Genomic DNA, 14,612 nt, shown 5'->3' on the forward strand with positions numbered 1-14,612 from the left:
ATAAGGCCCTGGAGGGAAGAGGGGCCCAAGATAGCTGTTTAATATGCAAGAATCAGCTTCTCCAAGCTCAAGAGTAGTCCATCTCAATGAGTAGGAAGTCAGGAAAAAATGCCAGCAGGCCTGTGTGAATGAAAAAGGAGCTCCTATCAAAACTGAAACACAAAAAGGAAGCATGTAGAAGGTGGAAGCAGTGACAGGTAGCCTGGGAGGAACAGAGAGAGAGTGTTTGACACAGCATTGGAAAAGCCAAAGCCCAACTGGAATCAAATCTGCGAGGGGTGTCAAAAGCAACAAGAAGGGCTTCTGTAAGTACATAGATGACAAAAGGAAGACTAGTGAGAATGTGGGCCTGCTGCTGAATGAGGCAAGGGACTTGATGACAGAAGACATAGGAAAAGCTGAGGTCCTTGATTCCTTCCTTGCCTCAGTCTTTACTAGCAAGACTGGCCTTCAGGAATCCTAGGCCCCAGAGACTGGGGGGAAGATCTGGAGCAAGGAAAATGTACCCTTGGTGAAAGAGGATCAAGTCCCAGCAAACTGGACGTGCATAAGCCCATGGGCCCTGATGGGATGCACCTACAAGTACTGAGGGAGCTGGCTGATGTCATTGTGAGGCCAATCGATTATCTTTGATCATGGTGACTGGGAGAGATGCCTGAGAGCTGCAGGAAAGCAAATGTCACTGCTGTCTTCAAAAGGACAAGGAGGACCCAGGGGACTACAGGCAAGTCAACCTCACCTTGAACCCTGGAAAGTGATAGAACAACTAATACTGGGAAGCATTTCCAGGCACATGAAAGGCAAGAAGATCATCATCAGTAGTCAGCATGGATTCACCAAGGGGAAGTCATGCTTGACCAACTTGATAAACTGCTATGATGAAATGATTGGTTTCCTAGACTAGAGGAGAGCAGTGGATATTGTCTACCTGGCCTTCACTAAGGCTTTTGACACCATCTGCCGTAAGATCTTCATAAAGAAGGTGATGAAGTATGAGCTGGACGAGAAGACAGTGAGGTGGATTGAATACTGACTGAATGGTTGGGACCAGAGGGTGGTGATCAGTGGTACAAAGTCTAGTTGGAGGCCAGTAACTAGTGGTATGCCCCAGGGATTGTTACAGAGTCTGATCCTGTTTAACATCTTCATTAATGATCTGAATGTTGGGGCAGAGTGCACCCTCAGCAAGTTTGCTGATGACACAAAACTGAGAGGAGTTGTGCTGCCATCCAGAGGGACCTCAAGAGACTGGAGAAATGGGCTGACTAGAACCTTATGAATTTGTAGCTGTGAAGTTGTTCATGAGTGTTGGTTAATTTTATAACATACAAAAATACAACAGACGTGCCAAAGTACTATCCAAAGGTAAGTGTTGATTTATACAGATTCGCATGTATTGGTAAATAGAAGGGAAACATACAAACTTATTTGTCAGTTAAAAGTCATAGACCTTATATCTCTTCTTCTGCTTCTCATCCTCCTGCCAACTCTGCTTTCTTTCATGAGAGACTGAATATGATGTGGTATCCACTTTAAATTATTTCCTAAATAACTCTGTTGCTATGGCAGCAACTGCTGCTGGAATTCACATGCAAAGCACTTCAGTGAGGAGATTTACAGAAAAGTCATTGAAAATGGTCATTTGTCAGCATTTTTATAGCCCACCCACAAAGCAGTTCATTATGCATCTCTCTGTTAGAAACCAGAAGATCTGTTATGACTGGCACAGCTAGAAATGTAATAAAGGAGAAAGAAAGGCCCAAACTATCTCGTATTGGGTCTTGGCTAATTTGTTTGACCCTTGCAGGATGTAATTTGCTACTGTATAGGAACAAAACCTCAGTTTGGTGTTTCTCACCATCAAGTGATTAACTGCAATATCTTTACAAAATAAATATCTTACAAAATAAAGCTGAGCTCTTTGGGAAAACAGCCTTTTTTTTTTTTTTTTTTTTTTTTTTAAATGAAGACTATACTGGTATACTAACTTTTAAAATATTCTAACATTGATTTTGAAAGTACCATAGGACTTCTAACTTGGTATCCCGAGACCTGCTAGCTAAGGAGAAGCCCGAGCATTGCCACATTCACTTGACTTCCAGCAGTGGTTTTGTATATAGGCCGAAGAGCATATGACTTGGGTATGTTTTCCTCTTCCTGCTGAAACTTTGTGTAATTTTTTCCTGAGTAATAGTAGTGAATGCTGTAATTTTGACTGTAAGAGAGGTAAACTTGTACAACAGCTGTTGAAAGTTCATGATGAATTGAAATTAAATGATGGATTTGAAGAACTACCGTACAAGTTAAAAATTTTTCACTTCACTGGGGTCTCCAATCAGTAATCATTTTAACCTTGCAGCATATCCGTGAAGTGGGCATCTTTCTTTATACTGTGGATATGAAGCAGGACATCTGTCATATGGTACATATGGCAGGTATATACATCTAAACAGTTTGTTGATGTCTGCACCAGAACAGGGAAGAAAGCTGAGCTATTTTTGTCCATTCCCTATAACCAGAAGCTTTTTCCATTCTCCCCTCATACTGAGGCAGCATTGTTCATTCCAATGGCGTTACTCAGATGGGACACGTTGCTGATCAGTTCCTATATTTCCTATAGAAACTCTGCATATAAGGATGGAGTCCAGAAGTTTAGAAGCCATGCAGCACTGGGCAATAAGTGTCCACAGTGTGATGCTGCTTGAGCTAGGGAGAAAATCAGCTTCACTCAGCAGCTGATTAAGGGTATCAATCTACCTTCTCTGCAAGAAGTTTCAAAGCCTGTGTTGCCCTGGCCAAGGCAAGTGTTAATGTTCTTCACTGCACTGCACCAGATACTTCATTTTCCCTGGCTTAAGTGGTTTATGGGCCCTTTTTGTATGGATGTACAAAATAAAAATAAAGGTCATATTCTTCAGCAAGGAAGTAAACATTCCTTTATTTCTTGCTGTGAAATAAGACTAGAGCAAATAAAGGTAGATCACAGCTATCCATTTTATTTATCCCTTAATCAGTCCTTTCTTTGAATAAAGGAAAATTTTTTAGCTATTCCACAAGCCTTGGAATAAAAATCAACCTTAAAAGCCAACTGACTTTCTCTTGAATTTTAATTACAGGTATTACAGTGGGAGGATTCAAAATTCAATTTTGACTTAAAACCGAAACCCAAAGTACATACGACAAATATCTTCTGGTTTTGTTGGATTCTGAAAAAAAAATAAATCACATAATCCAAGTAGCTTTGGGAAATTATATGGCATATAGTCAAGTTCCTGAAATGGTTTGGTCATTCTTACTTCCTGTGCTTGTCCACAAAGATTTGAGATCTTTTTCTTTCTTTTTCCTCATTGCCTGTCCGTCTTTGTTCCCCATTCAGTTCCCATGTCTTAAATAGTCACATATAAATAATTTCAGATATCCACACTGTACAGTGTGTTTCTGAATCTATTTCTAATCTGACTGTGACTGGCAGCGTGGTTAACTATGCAGAGTGGAAAGTAACACGTACTATACTTTGAAGAATGGGATGAAATTGTTACTGTGTTTTATATGCTCCTAGAAATAAATGTGACCAGTGACAACACTGCATGCCCACTGGATATCAAGATAGCTAGTTAAAGATGTTCTAACAAAACAATGTTCTTTGACCTTGGCATACCCAAAATCAAGCACTACACAACTTTATGCTGCCAGAAAACCAATACTACTTGTATTCTGAGATCTGTGTTACAGCACGTGAAACAGAGAAGTATTAAAACACAAATGGAGTGTGTAAAGCTTTAATTGGAGACCGAAGCAGGATTTAAATTTTAAAAATCTCAAATGAAGTAATTTGCAACAAACAGCAGTATATCCACGGGGCTGAATGGAAAGTGCAAGTGAAAAATAAATGCATTCATAAACTTTTTTTTTCCTACTAATATGGAAAAGCAGTATGTACAAAGTACTTCCTCAAAGGGAGATTGAGCAAACTATATGAGCCTTGAAAAATTTCAGCCTTTGATTGCCACAAGGAAACTTCCTTGTATAATTACCTATTATGCCATAAAATGACAGAGTAAGCTCATAGTTTCAATAATATCTCTGTTAAGTCTGAAAAAAAGCAAGTCATACTGCCTTTTACTGAATTAAGGAGCACCTGGATTTTGTTAAACTTGTATATAAGCTGTTAGAGTTTGAGAAATTCTTTGTTATGTAGAAGTAATGACAGCAGAAACTTGACAAACCTTTACACAAGAGAATGTCTTAATATATTTAAATTCACAAGTACTTATTTATGAGGTAATGAATCGCTTAAAGAAGTAAATATTAGTATGATGCTTTATTAGTTTTGATAATCAAGCTACTTACTTGGATAACTAAAGATTGCATGGCAAATACAGATGCCTACTTGCAAAAGTCTTGGAGGACCTCTAATTATGCCCCCTATTTTTGTTCTGGAAATATAGATGTTTCAAGCTACTTTCCTGTGAAATCTGTCAGTATACTATACCTAAAATGAAAAGGGGAAATCCAGAAGAGTTTTGGTAGGATGTGGTGATACCTGGTTTTGGCTGGGAACGGAAGAACAGATGAGGTAGGGTTATGCTATATCAAAGAGGTCATATCTTAGGTCCTCTGGTCTTGGCAGGGGTCTGTCATTAGTCTTGGACAGACTTTCTCCAGTCTCTGTAGTTAAAGCAGAAGTTTGTATAAAAACAGACACTCAGGAATAAATGCAGCATGCAAATAATTGTTTCTGTAAACTTGCAGACTTCAAAAGCTCTTGCCTTTTGGCATTTGCCTTCTGTGCCTGTTTTTAAGTATTACTGGTTTTATTGGCCTGCTTATGGGTAGTATTTTCAGAATTCATTATCACCATCATTAAATCTCTTGGAAACAGTGCTCAATGCATGACTGGAGATGCATGCTGAGATTGGCACCCAGGGTTGGTATTGTCCTGTGCAGAATTATGGTGAAATCTGACATTTCCCTCCTGACTAGCTGCTCAGGAATCTTCTGATGGTGTTTTTTCCCTAGCTTTTGTCTCGGTGTCTGCCCGCACCTCTCTGTGTGGTGTTTTGTTTTGTTTTGTTTTGGGGAGGTGGGGCGGGTGTTGTGGTTTTGTTTTTTTTTTTTTTCAAAGCCAAACTAGTTGGTTTTGTTTTCATTTTGTAAATGAATGTCTACATTGCTACTGAGGTTTCTTTTTTTTTTTTTTTTCATTTTTCTTTTTTCCCTGTAGGGGCAGTAAGGAAGTGGGGAAAAAGGAAGGATCTCAAAGCTGAGGCCATTTTGCCAGTGACAGCAGACCAGATGGGCTAGAACCCCAACTAGGGTTGAAGTGGGAGCCATCCTACGAGTTAGTTTACCTTAATATTAAGGAAACTTCTAGTCAAACATGTCAGGTTTTATACTGTGACCCAAAAAAAAAAAAAAAATCTCAGATCTAAAAAGTTCCTGAAAACTTGGGAATTACAGATCCTTTTGGCTGCTCTACTTATGCAGAGCTTGACTTTCTTTGCTTGGTGAGGAGCCTAAAAACATGGTGTGGTAATATTTAGGGTTGCTTTTCACCCTTCCTGCCCTCAAATTACTGCTGTTAAAGATACTGTCTATCCCTTTTATTTTTATTTTTATTTTTATTTAAGATCAGCCAATTGTAAAGTTAGAGTCCCATATACAGTAATAATAACAAACACCCCACTTTTCGTAGGCTTTTGGATTTCCTTCTAGTATGCGTTCTGTGTACCTTTGACAAAGATTTCAAAGCCTGTTTCACTTGCTGTGCAACTTAAAATATTTTTTAGCCATGCTGAAACAGGGTCCAAAATAAAAATTCTACTACGGGAAATAGATGTGCTACTGGTGAAATGGTCTCCTTTTTCAGGTGTTACGTATGGCAGGCTTTTGGACAACTCGATAATGGAATAACAAATGTTTTTTACTGTTCCTGCAGGGAACCAAAGACATGCAGGCTTAACTTTGGTGCCTTGAGTGTGGGAAGCTCTATGGAACTAGGAGGTGGCCAATGTCTCATAAAAACTTTCTGTTTTCACATGTCCAGCTTGGGAACGCAGGGCTGTGCTTCTGAAGCTAGGCTGTCAGTCCAGGTTGACTTTAGAGACTATGCTTTTCTTCACTGCTGATGGAAGGAAAGAATGTATGAGGGCGATGTTGCAATTCTCAGTAAATTAAAAAAAAACATGATTAGAAAATAGACTTTAATTAGAAGATTTTGATCAGGTGCATATATTTAGCATTTCAAATACCTTTACATGGTGAGAAATGTTTTTATGAAGAAGTATTTTAATATATACACATTCTTTAATGATTTTTTAACATTATTTTAAAAAGAAATCAATCCTAAAAGTCATGCATACTCTACAATAATTATGTAATTAGGTAAATGAGACCACTGCAGAGTTTTAGACTGTAAAAAGTCCAGTACTGTTGGTATATAGTTACGACAAAAAATGTGTTTTGGGGAAAGATATATTCCTTTGGGCAGGGTACAGCTCGCATCCTTCTATGTAATCAAATCATCTTGCAAATTTCAATGAACTCTAAAGTTACCTCTATACCTTAGTGAAAATACAATCAAGATGATGATAGTTATTGCTGGAGAAAGTTGTTGGTAGTTTACTAAGCAGAATTTTTTCATTTGTAGCTTACATAGTTTAAGCCATATGTATTGGAGTCATATATAGTTCAGTTCAAGTCACTGAATGCTAATGAAATATGTTCTTTATTGAAATAAGCTTGCATTTTGTGTGTTGAAAATTAGAAGACTTCGTACATTGAAAATGGCAACTTGCATCAACATTCTCCTAAAATCTTTTTAGCTGAATTTGTCTGACTTCAAATGCAGCCGTTTCTGTTGATCTTTGAGAATTATGTCTCCTTGAATGCTGTAAGGCAGAGCAGCTTTATGAGACAGAATATTGGAACGAAGCCACAGCACACCAGAGTAAATAGGCTAAATACTAAATATTTTACCGAATAATCTCAGTGCTCTTCAGCCTTCTTATCCTGAGACAAGTATTTCTTCTTCCTCTGTAAGCCATTAGGTTAATGGACATAGATGGCTTCTGTGTGTTTAGGGGTTTGGACACATTGCGTCCTTCTCATGATTAATCAGTTTAGGGTAAGCTTGCAGTTTACAAACCTCACAGTGGCCAAAATGCAAATTTTTCCTGAGGTTACATACAACAGCCTACATAGGAAGTAATTGATTAAAAAGACGTCTGACCTTGTCTAGTGCATGCAACGTTATGAAATTCTGTATCAAACCAGAAATTTTTTAACAGTTCTCAATGTCTGTGAGGCATTTTTACACGATAAGAACAGACACAAGAAAAAAATCTGACTTGCAATTTCAATAAAATTTCACAAAATGCCAAAAAAACACTTTTTCTTGGAAGATATGGAAAAAAGAAAGGAAAAGGATGAGACTTTCTTAAATAGTATCATGGTGGTAGAAATTAATTTAATTTCTGAAATATGAATTTCCATGCTTATCATGGGTAATGGTATGTTGAGGGCAAGAAAAATGGCAAACTGATCAGAGTATGATGATGATACCAGAAAAAGCTAAAGATAAGTGATCCATTCCGGAAAATCCTACTTTTTATCCTAAAAGCAGAGAGAAGCTGTGATTAAACTCTTGCCTAAGCTATAGGTGACCCAGTTAAAGCTTTGTTCATAACAGAAACTGTAACTTTAATCAAGCCTGACTACAAAATCTAATTATTTTTCAATGTGTATTTAAGATTGAGAATGTATTTGTGCTTAGCTGGGGGCAACAAGTTGCAACTTCCTATGTAAAATTGTATTTGTGCTTGAGAATGAATGTAATCATGTAGTTCTGTTTGTTTCATATTTTAATTGATTAAAAAACTCTTATGTAAGTCTTCATGTATTTCACCTTGTCATAAACACTTTTTAGCATCTTCCTCTATGCAGACAACTGATTTTTCTAAAGATATGCAACCTGTAGTTTCCTGAAGCTTGTTTTGGCTTTGCAGACAGGGATTTCTTATTATGGAAAAATAAATAGGTGCAGAAGAAACTTCAGATGGAAATAATTTACCTGTGAGTAGTTTTATTATCCTTGTTGTTTCAGTGGAGAATGGAACAGAGGCATAGTAGTGATTATTAGAAAGTAAAATATTCAACAACTTTGCAAGAATTGATCTTTGCTGTTTATAAAACGATATATTAAAAAAAAATGGACTTTCAGAGTAAAGTGCATGAACATTGCCTTGAAGTAAAATTAGTAATGGAATAGAAACGACTGTTGCTCCGAAAAAAGAAAACTGTATCACTTGGGTCGTTAGCCTTCTAGGCTATGGTCTTACTTGTTCCCCACTAACATTGTTAGCTTCATGGAGCAGTCTCACATATTTCTTGTATTTGCCTTCCATGGAAAGAAATGTTATGTATCAGATGAGAAGTAATTGGCATAACAACTATCTACTAATTGGAGGTAAATGTATGAAATGGTTAATTTTCTGAATCAACCAGAAAGATAAACCAAATGGAGCCTCAAAATAATACCCAGAAAATGCCTTCCTTCTTCCTCTCCTTGTCCCTGGTGTGTATTTTGTTTAGTGAAAATTTTGTATATCAATGAAAGAGTCAAAGATTAAAGAAGATGAGATAGCTGGAGATAGAGGAGTTGATGTAGAAGAATAATAGAGTGTTCCAGCTGAACAAGTGAGCAAAGAAACAATCTTTTTCTTGTTTGTGTGTCTTCCTGCATTCAGAACAATTGAATTCTTTAATTCATTTTAAGCAGGACTCTAACCATGATTTGTAGGTCTAGTAATTTTCCTACCTCAAGCAATTTTTCATTGTCTGCAGTAGGCTAGAAGAGTCTTGACTTGAACTACCTGATCAGGTGAGATGTGAGAAATAGCACACTTGTCTTTGCAAGTAAGTGCAAATTCTGGTGTAAACATATTTCTCTCCATTTCTTTATGTAAAAACTAGATCATTTGACTGTTTTTTTTTGGTGAGGGAGAAACCTGCTATAAATGACACTACGCTTCTCCCATGTTCTCCAAATGATGGATATGACTGGAAAAGGAATGGGTGATTAGAGTACTCAGTGTGTGATGGCTACTGCAAGCATCTCAGTTTTATATTGTGATTGGCAAAATGAAGAGGATCCTTAAATCTGTGCTGAATTGTAGAAGGGTTTAAATTGTCCTGTAAATACATCTACTGGTTTGAGGAGAATAATAGCTGGCTGACATCCACTGTGCTTCACATCTGTAGCGATAGGAACCGAGAATCTGACCGAAATTATGCCATGCCACTGTTATCACGTGGTTCAGACTTGCTTTGTTGCAGAGTGGAGAAGATTTGTGAGGACATTCTTTAAATTAGTTGCTGCATTTATAAAAGTACTTGCTTTCATCTGTGATCATGGGTAAAAAAAAAAATAATAAAAAAATCTCCAAAGCGGTAGAGAAGAAACTAAAACTGATTTAATGTCTGTGGCCCTTGTGACTTTCTAGTCTAAATTGGATATGCCCTTTTATTCTGACATTCTTTGTTCTAATTGAATAATGTTAAAATTACATGAAGAGCAACATCTGAAAAATCTGGAGATTTTATGGTGAAGTTGTATTAGGTTTTCAAGGATTTTTATTTCACTTGTTATAGCTCGTTGTCAGAAACAAGACTTCCACTCTTTAGGTAAGTACCTTTGGTCACATAAGCACAATTAGGCAACTGTTGTCAACAATTGCAGCACCAGCAGCAGTTCCCTCCCATAGCTGGCAGAAATAACAGAATTACATTTATACAAGAATATTTGCTGGATGCAACTATCTCAAGTGATAGCTCAGAGCAGTCCACCAAGCAGTAAAGATCAAACAATCCAGAAGATGCTCCCCACCTCCTAAAACTTATCCACCTCACCCCAAAGGAGGAGCAGCATAACTCTTCCTTTGGGAACATCTGAGAGTGAAGGACCTCTAGGAACACCTGGGACCAAGCTTGCTCAGTTAAATACCAAGACTGAATACCCTACTCCTCCTCGTTGCTGATAACCACTGCTCCTGTCAGCAAGGAAAGGGGAAGTAGGGAGAGGCAAACTTCTACAATTTTATATTGCTTTTTATATTAGTAATAACTCATAGAGGCAATAAATATCCAAACTGCTTTACAAGGATTCATTATTGCATAGTAGTTAGGGCATGGGCTTCATGATCCAAACTTGAACCATGACATATGGCCTATGTTCTGCCTTTTCCCTCCTCTCCTCCCTCATTCTTTCCCTTGTCCTCATATGTAATGTTCAAATATATAAGAAATAGTTTAATATTCTCATCTCTGGCTTCCGCAACTCTAGTAGGTAGTAATTATTGAAAAATGGCAGACATAGTAGAGCTCCAACAACCCTTGCTCCAACAGCTAGAAAATTACAAGGTGTCAGTGTGACGCTGTCTGGGTAATTACACTGATGATATAACTTAATTTTTACAATTTTTTTTTTTACAATTTACAATTTTTACAACATTGATGTTGTAACTTAATTTTCATGCTTTGAATGAGTTTGGTGTTTGAGTTTTCCAAGGATGCCTACAAGTCAAGCATCAGAGTTAAGGTATTGAGATTTGCTGCTGTTATTGCAGCATTTAACGTTGTGTATTGCAGCATTTCAAAATGTTTTTTTTAAGCCTTGCTTTTTTTTTTTCCCCCCCAAAGAAATGAGCAGTAATGTGATAAAAGGTGCTTGCTGAATAAGCATTCATTATTTCTGTGCTTATTTCTCGTTCATATAAATATAGAGATACAGACAGGAATGAGGTTTAAGAATTCACCTCCTTATTGAAATACTGAATTTTCTAGTGTCTGTGCAGTTTCAAGATTGGATGGTCTTGAAACAGAGTGTAAATTTGAACAGAACTGTTGTTCAGCTCAGGGGTAGACATTCTGGTTTGAATTTCTAAGGATTCAGATGCAGTTATGAACAGGAGTGCCCAATACATCCAATTGAATTTCAGGGTAAAATGGCCTCTTTAACTGGTCAAGTTTCAGACCTCTATTCTAAAACGTTAGATGAATTGTTTTAAGATGGACAGAATATTTTTTTCCTTTACTTTTGATTCTTGGTTTGTCTGAAATATTTTTAAAAAATTATCTTTAACACGTCAGGCATTTGATCCTTTTAGTCCCTTTAGTTTCTTTGGTTTGTTTTGTATCATTTTATGAACAACTAGAAAAAGCTTCTTATTATGGGAAATACTGGTTAGTCTTAAACAGCAGGGCTCCCACCCCATCTTCTGTTAGACAGGTTTTATTGTTGAACGCTGTCCATTTCTGGACAGAGTGGAAATATTATCTTTCCATTTCACTAATACAGTGCCATCTCTTGTGAACCATCAAAGCTGCAGAAGTTCCTGTTGTACCCACTGTGATACCACCACAAATTAAATTTGTCATAATAACCTTGGCAGACTTGGTAAGAAATGCTCTCATGCCTCTGCTCTGTTAGGCAAGTTTTACTGTAGGACACAGATACCAACTTACAAGAATAGAAACTGTGCCCTGAGGTGATATTTTTTGTACCTTAATTACTTTCTTTTTTAAATTTACTGGCAAGTGGATGTTGCTTTACAAATGTTGAGTTATTCTGTGTATCTCCAGAGCTGTGTTGTCTCTGTCTCAACACAGTTCTGGAGACAAACATTCTAGGTTTGGGTTTTTTGATTGCTTCCTCTTTGCAGTCAACATTATTCTCCATTATGTGGAAGAGTCCTTTGAATTCCCAATATAAATGTGATAATGCCTTGATAACAAATCACCAGGAATTCACCATGGCTTTCAATATTGTTGTTAATTAGGTGAAACTTTTCAGAAACATATGGACCTGCTTCAGGTTTATTCTAATACTGTTTCTGAACTTTCATCATAATGATATCTGAAGTCAGATTGTTATTTTTGGTTATCAACACATTCTGCTAACAGTTAAGCTTCTTTATTTGATTACCTGTGGTAACCAAACATTTGAAAATGCTGCTAACCTGAATCTTGCCATCACTCCACCCCAAAGTTGTGTACTTGGCTTTGACACACCCTCTATGATCCAACCTTGTCATCTCTCAGAAGCAGTGTTTCTGTCATAATATATAAGTGAATGGTACAGTCCTGAAGCTGCTCGCTGTTTCTCAAAGGAAAGGAAAGTTCCATCACTTGTCAAAGATATGAAAATTGTTTGTCCTTAATTTGATACTACAGAAAATTCGTTTTGTCGTAAGAAACTGTGGACTCAGATTTGCATTCAAGAAATCAAAGCCTAGATGTTCACTTTAGTTCACTAGGTACTATAGAATCTTACTCTGCAGAGTGCAAAATCCGGTAGCTCTGGACTTCCAGAAAAATCAGTGGAACTAGTTCAGGGATTAATCTGGCTCTAAGATTCCATGATCCATAATGTGAACTTCATACTGTGTCTAGCCCATTTGTAACTTCAGTCTAGATTTTCTTATATCTACAAGTTGTCTGCTTACAGCAACTGTTAACGAAACCCTTTTTAAAGTAAGGGATTGTGACTATATAGTTGAAGAGACCTCTAGTCTTTATACTTGTAGAAGGCCTTAGAAACTCTGCTTGACTAAATCCTATGTTCTTTATTTTTTCCAGTGGAACTCTCCTTCAGTTTTGAGAGAGCTTGCAGGCATAAGGTATGAAAATTTGTCCCTAAATCCCTAGAATGCTTAGGAGAACACAAACTGGCATCTCTGTCTTCCCACAGTTCTTGTTGGCATGAGATCCAGAAATTGAGATTTTTTTCCTTTAGATTTACCCTCTATACCAAGAGCCAAGTAAATAGAGAGGTATGAATGTTCCTGTTAATGTAGAGCTGAATTTAAAGCATATGTTCTCCTTTCTGGATTTATTTTTTTATAAATTCCTTTTAGGAACTACTTTGCTTTTTGGCATCACTGAGGCATTTAAGCAAACATTGGGCCTTGGAGAATAATGGCCGGATCACTTTAAATTGTAACTCAAGATGAGGTTTATGTTTGTTTGAAGATTAAATTTAAAGTGATTTGCAATGAGTACAAACGTCCAGTTCCTGCCAATTTTGCCTCAGTTCTCCAACCATTTTTAACACCATCTCCAATATGATTTAGAGGCAAAGTTATATTTGTTCTGCAGTCATACTAAGACTGCAATGGGTATGTAAGGCTCTTCTGAATTCGGCCAAGACTGCTAAGCAGCTGCTGGCACTAGTTTCTCAGGGATTATGGCATGTTTTTTATAGTTGTTGTGAAAATTTTGAATTGCAGTTGGGAAACAAGAAGCTTTTTCAAAATGATACATATCTGAAAAAATATACATTGTGAGAACATGCTGTGTTGAATACCAAGAACTAAGTCTTATGTGTTCCCTGGAAGACAGTAACTTCTGCAGCTGGAGTTTTTTTCATTGATTTCAGACAAAAATGTGAAATTGAGTTCTGTACTGAAAGTTTTGAATATGAAAATGAATAGTGTGGTGTTGTGTCCTTCTTCGTGACAAAGTTTTCCAAGGCAAATCTTCATAATGGCTTAGACTTTGAAATAACTGAGGTTTATTCTGTGCAAGAAGATGTAGGAGACAGATTGGTTTGTCTGAAAAGCATATTTGATTAACCATGAGATAGTTAATGATGATGCTGAAATGAAACTGCAGAATTCATATTTCTCTTATGTCAGACTTTCTGCAAATTCAGGCAAACATGGCTTCAACAGCTTAATTGCAGTTTATGTTTTTAGGGTTTTATTTCCTACCAAAAAGCTACACTAGAATCATGGGGTTCTTTAACGCTAGAGAATCTTGATTTTTCCACTGAGATTGTGTGGCAAACCCTGCAGCTGCAGAATTTAAAAACATAGAGACTTTAGTGTGGTTTGTTATTCAGTGCTGGTAGTTTACTAAATACACCTGTACTCTTTTATAAAAAGTTTGGAATACATTCTTGGGAAAGTATGCATATTTCTTTTAGCATGTTTTGGTAGATAACAAACCATCTTTTTTTCCCCTCTGTAGTTTTTATATAAACTTTTTCAGCTGTCTTGTCCCTACCTACAGGTGTAACCATGGAGGTCTAGTTGCACAGGATGAATACTGCCTCTCTTACATCTCTTACATTTCGAACTGTATTTCGTTAAGTCAGATAAGTTGCATACAGCATGACAGATAATTGGGAGTCTTAACACAACTTCAGCATAACTTTACCTGTGTCAAACTGTTCTTATGCCTTTGATCATATGATCTGGCATATCTTCAAAAACAGATTAATGCCTGTAAGCAGGGAGGAATCCTTGAAACAGGTGAGCCTATTCATCAGAATAGTTTGTTCCATGATTTGGTTCCAAGCACCCTGAGCAGAAAACACCATGTTCTTTCCACTAGGACTGGAAACGAGTGCTGTGTATGTAGGTGCTGGTAAGTCAGAGTAAATGGAAACATGAATTCAAGTTTGATAATGGAACTGGCCTGTGAAGACCTGTGAAGTTTTAATTGAGACATAGTAGGGACTGCCAGCCTCTGCTCCCAAAAATCACTGCCAGGTGTGGCTGTCTGTAAAGAGACAGGACTTGTAAGAATTGGGATTTTTTTTTTTTTCCCCC

The 14,612-nt window shown here is 37.2% G+C and overlaps 1 protein-coding gene across 9 annotated transcripts in view; it reads left to right on the top strand.

The window, feature by feature from the left end:
• The window catches only part of RGS7 (regulator of G protein signaling 7), a 294,620-nt gene that overhangs the window by 62,783 nt on the left and 217,225 nt on the right, over positions 1 to 14,612 (top strand). Inside the window, exon 2 of one of the 9 annotated variants that reach the window (XM_063328948.1) lies at positions 12,637 to 12,677. The exons of the other annotated variants lie outside the window; for them this stretch is intronic. The gene's annotated coding sequence lies outside the window, so the exon portion shown is untranslated. The remainder of the gene's footprint in view (positions 1 to 12,636; positions 12,678 to 14,612) is intronic. 9 annotated transcript variants of the gene reach the window in all.

This window comes from Chroicocephalus ridibundus, chromosome 3 (assembly GCF_963924245.1).
Source record: "Chroicocephalus ridibundus chromosome 3, bChrRid1.1, whole genome shotgun sequence".
In the NCBI taxonomy this organism is placed as follows: Eukaryota; Metazoa; Chordata; class Aves; order Charadriiformes; family Laridae; genus Chroicocephalus; species Chroicocephalus ridibundus.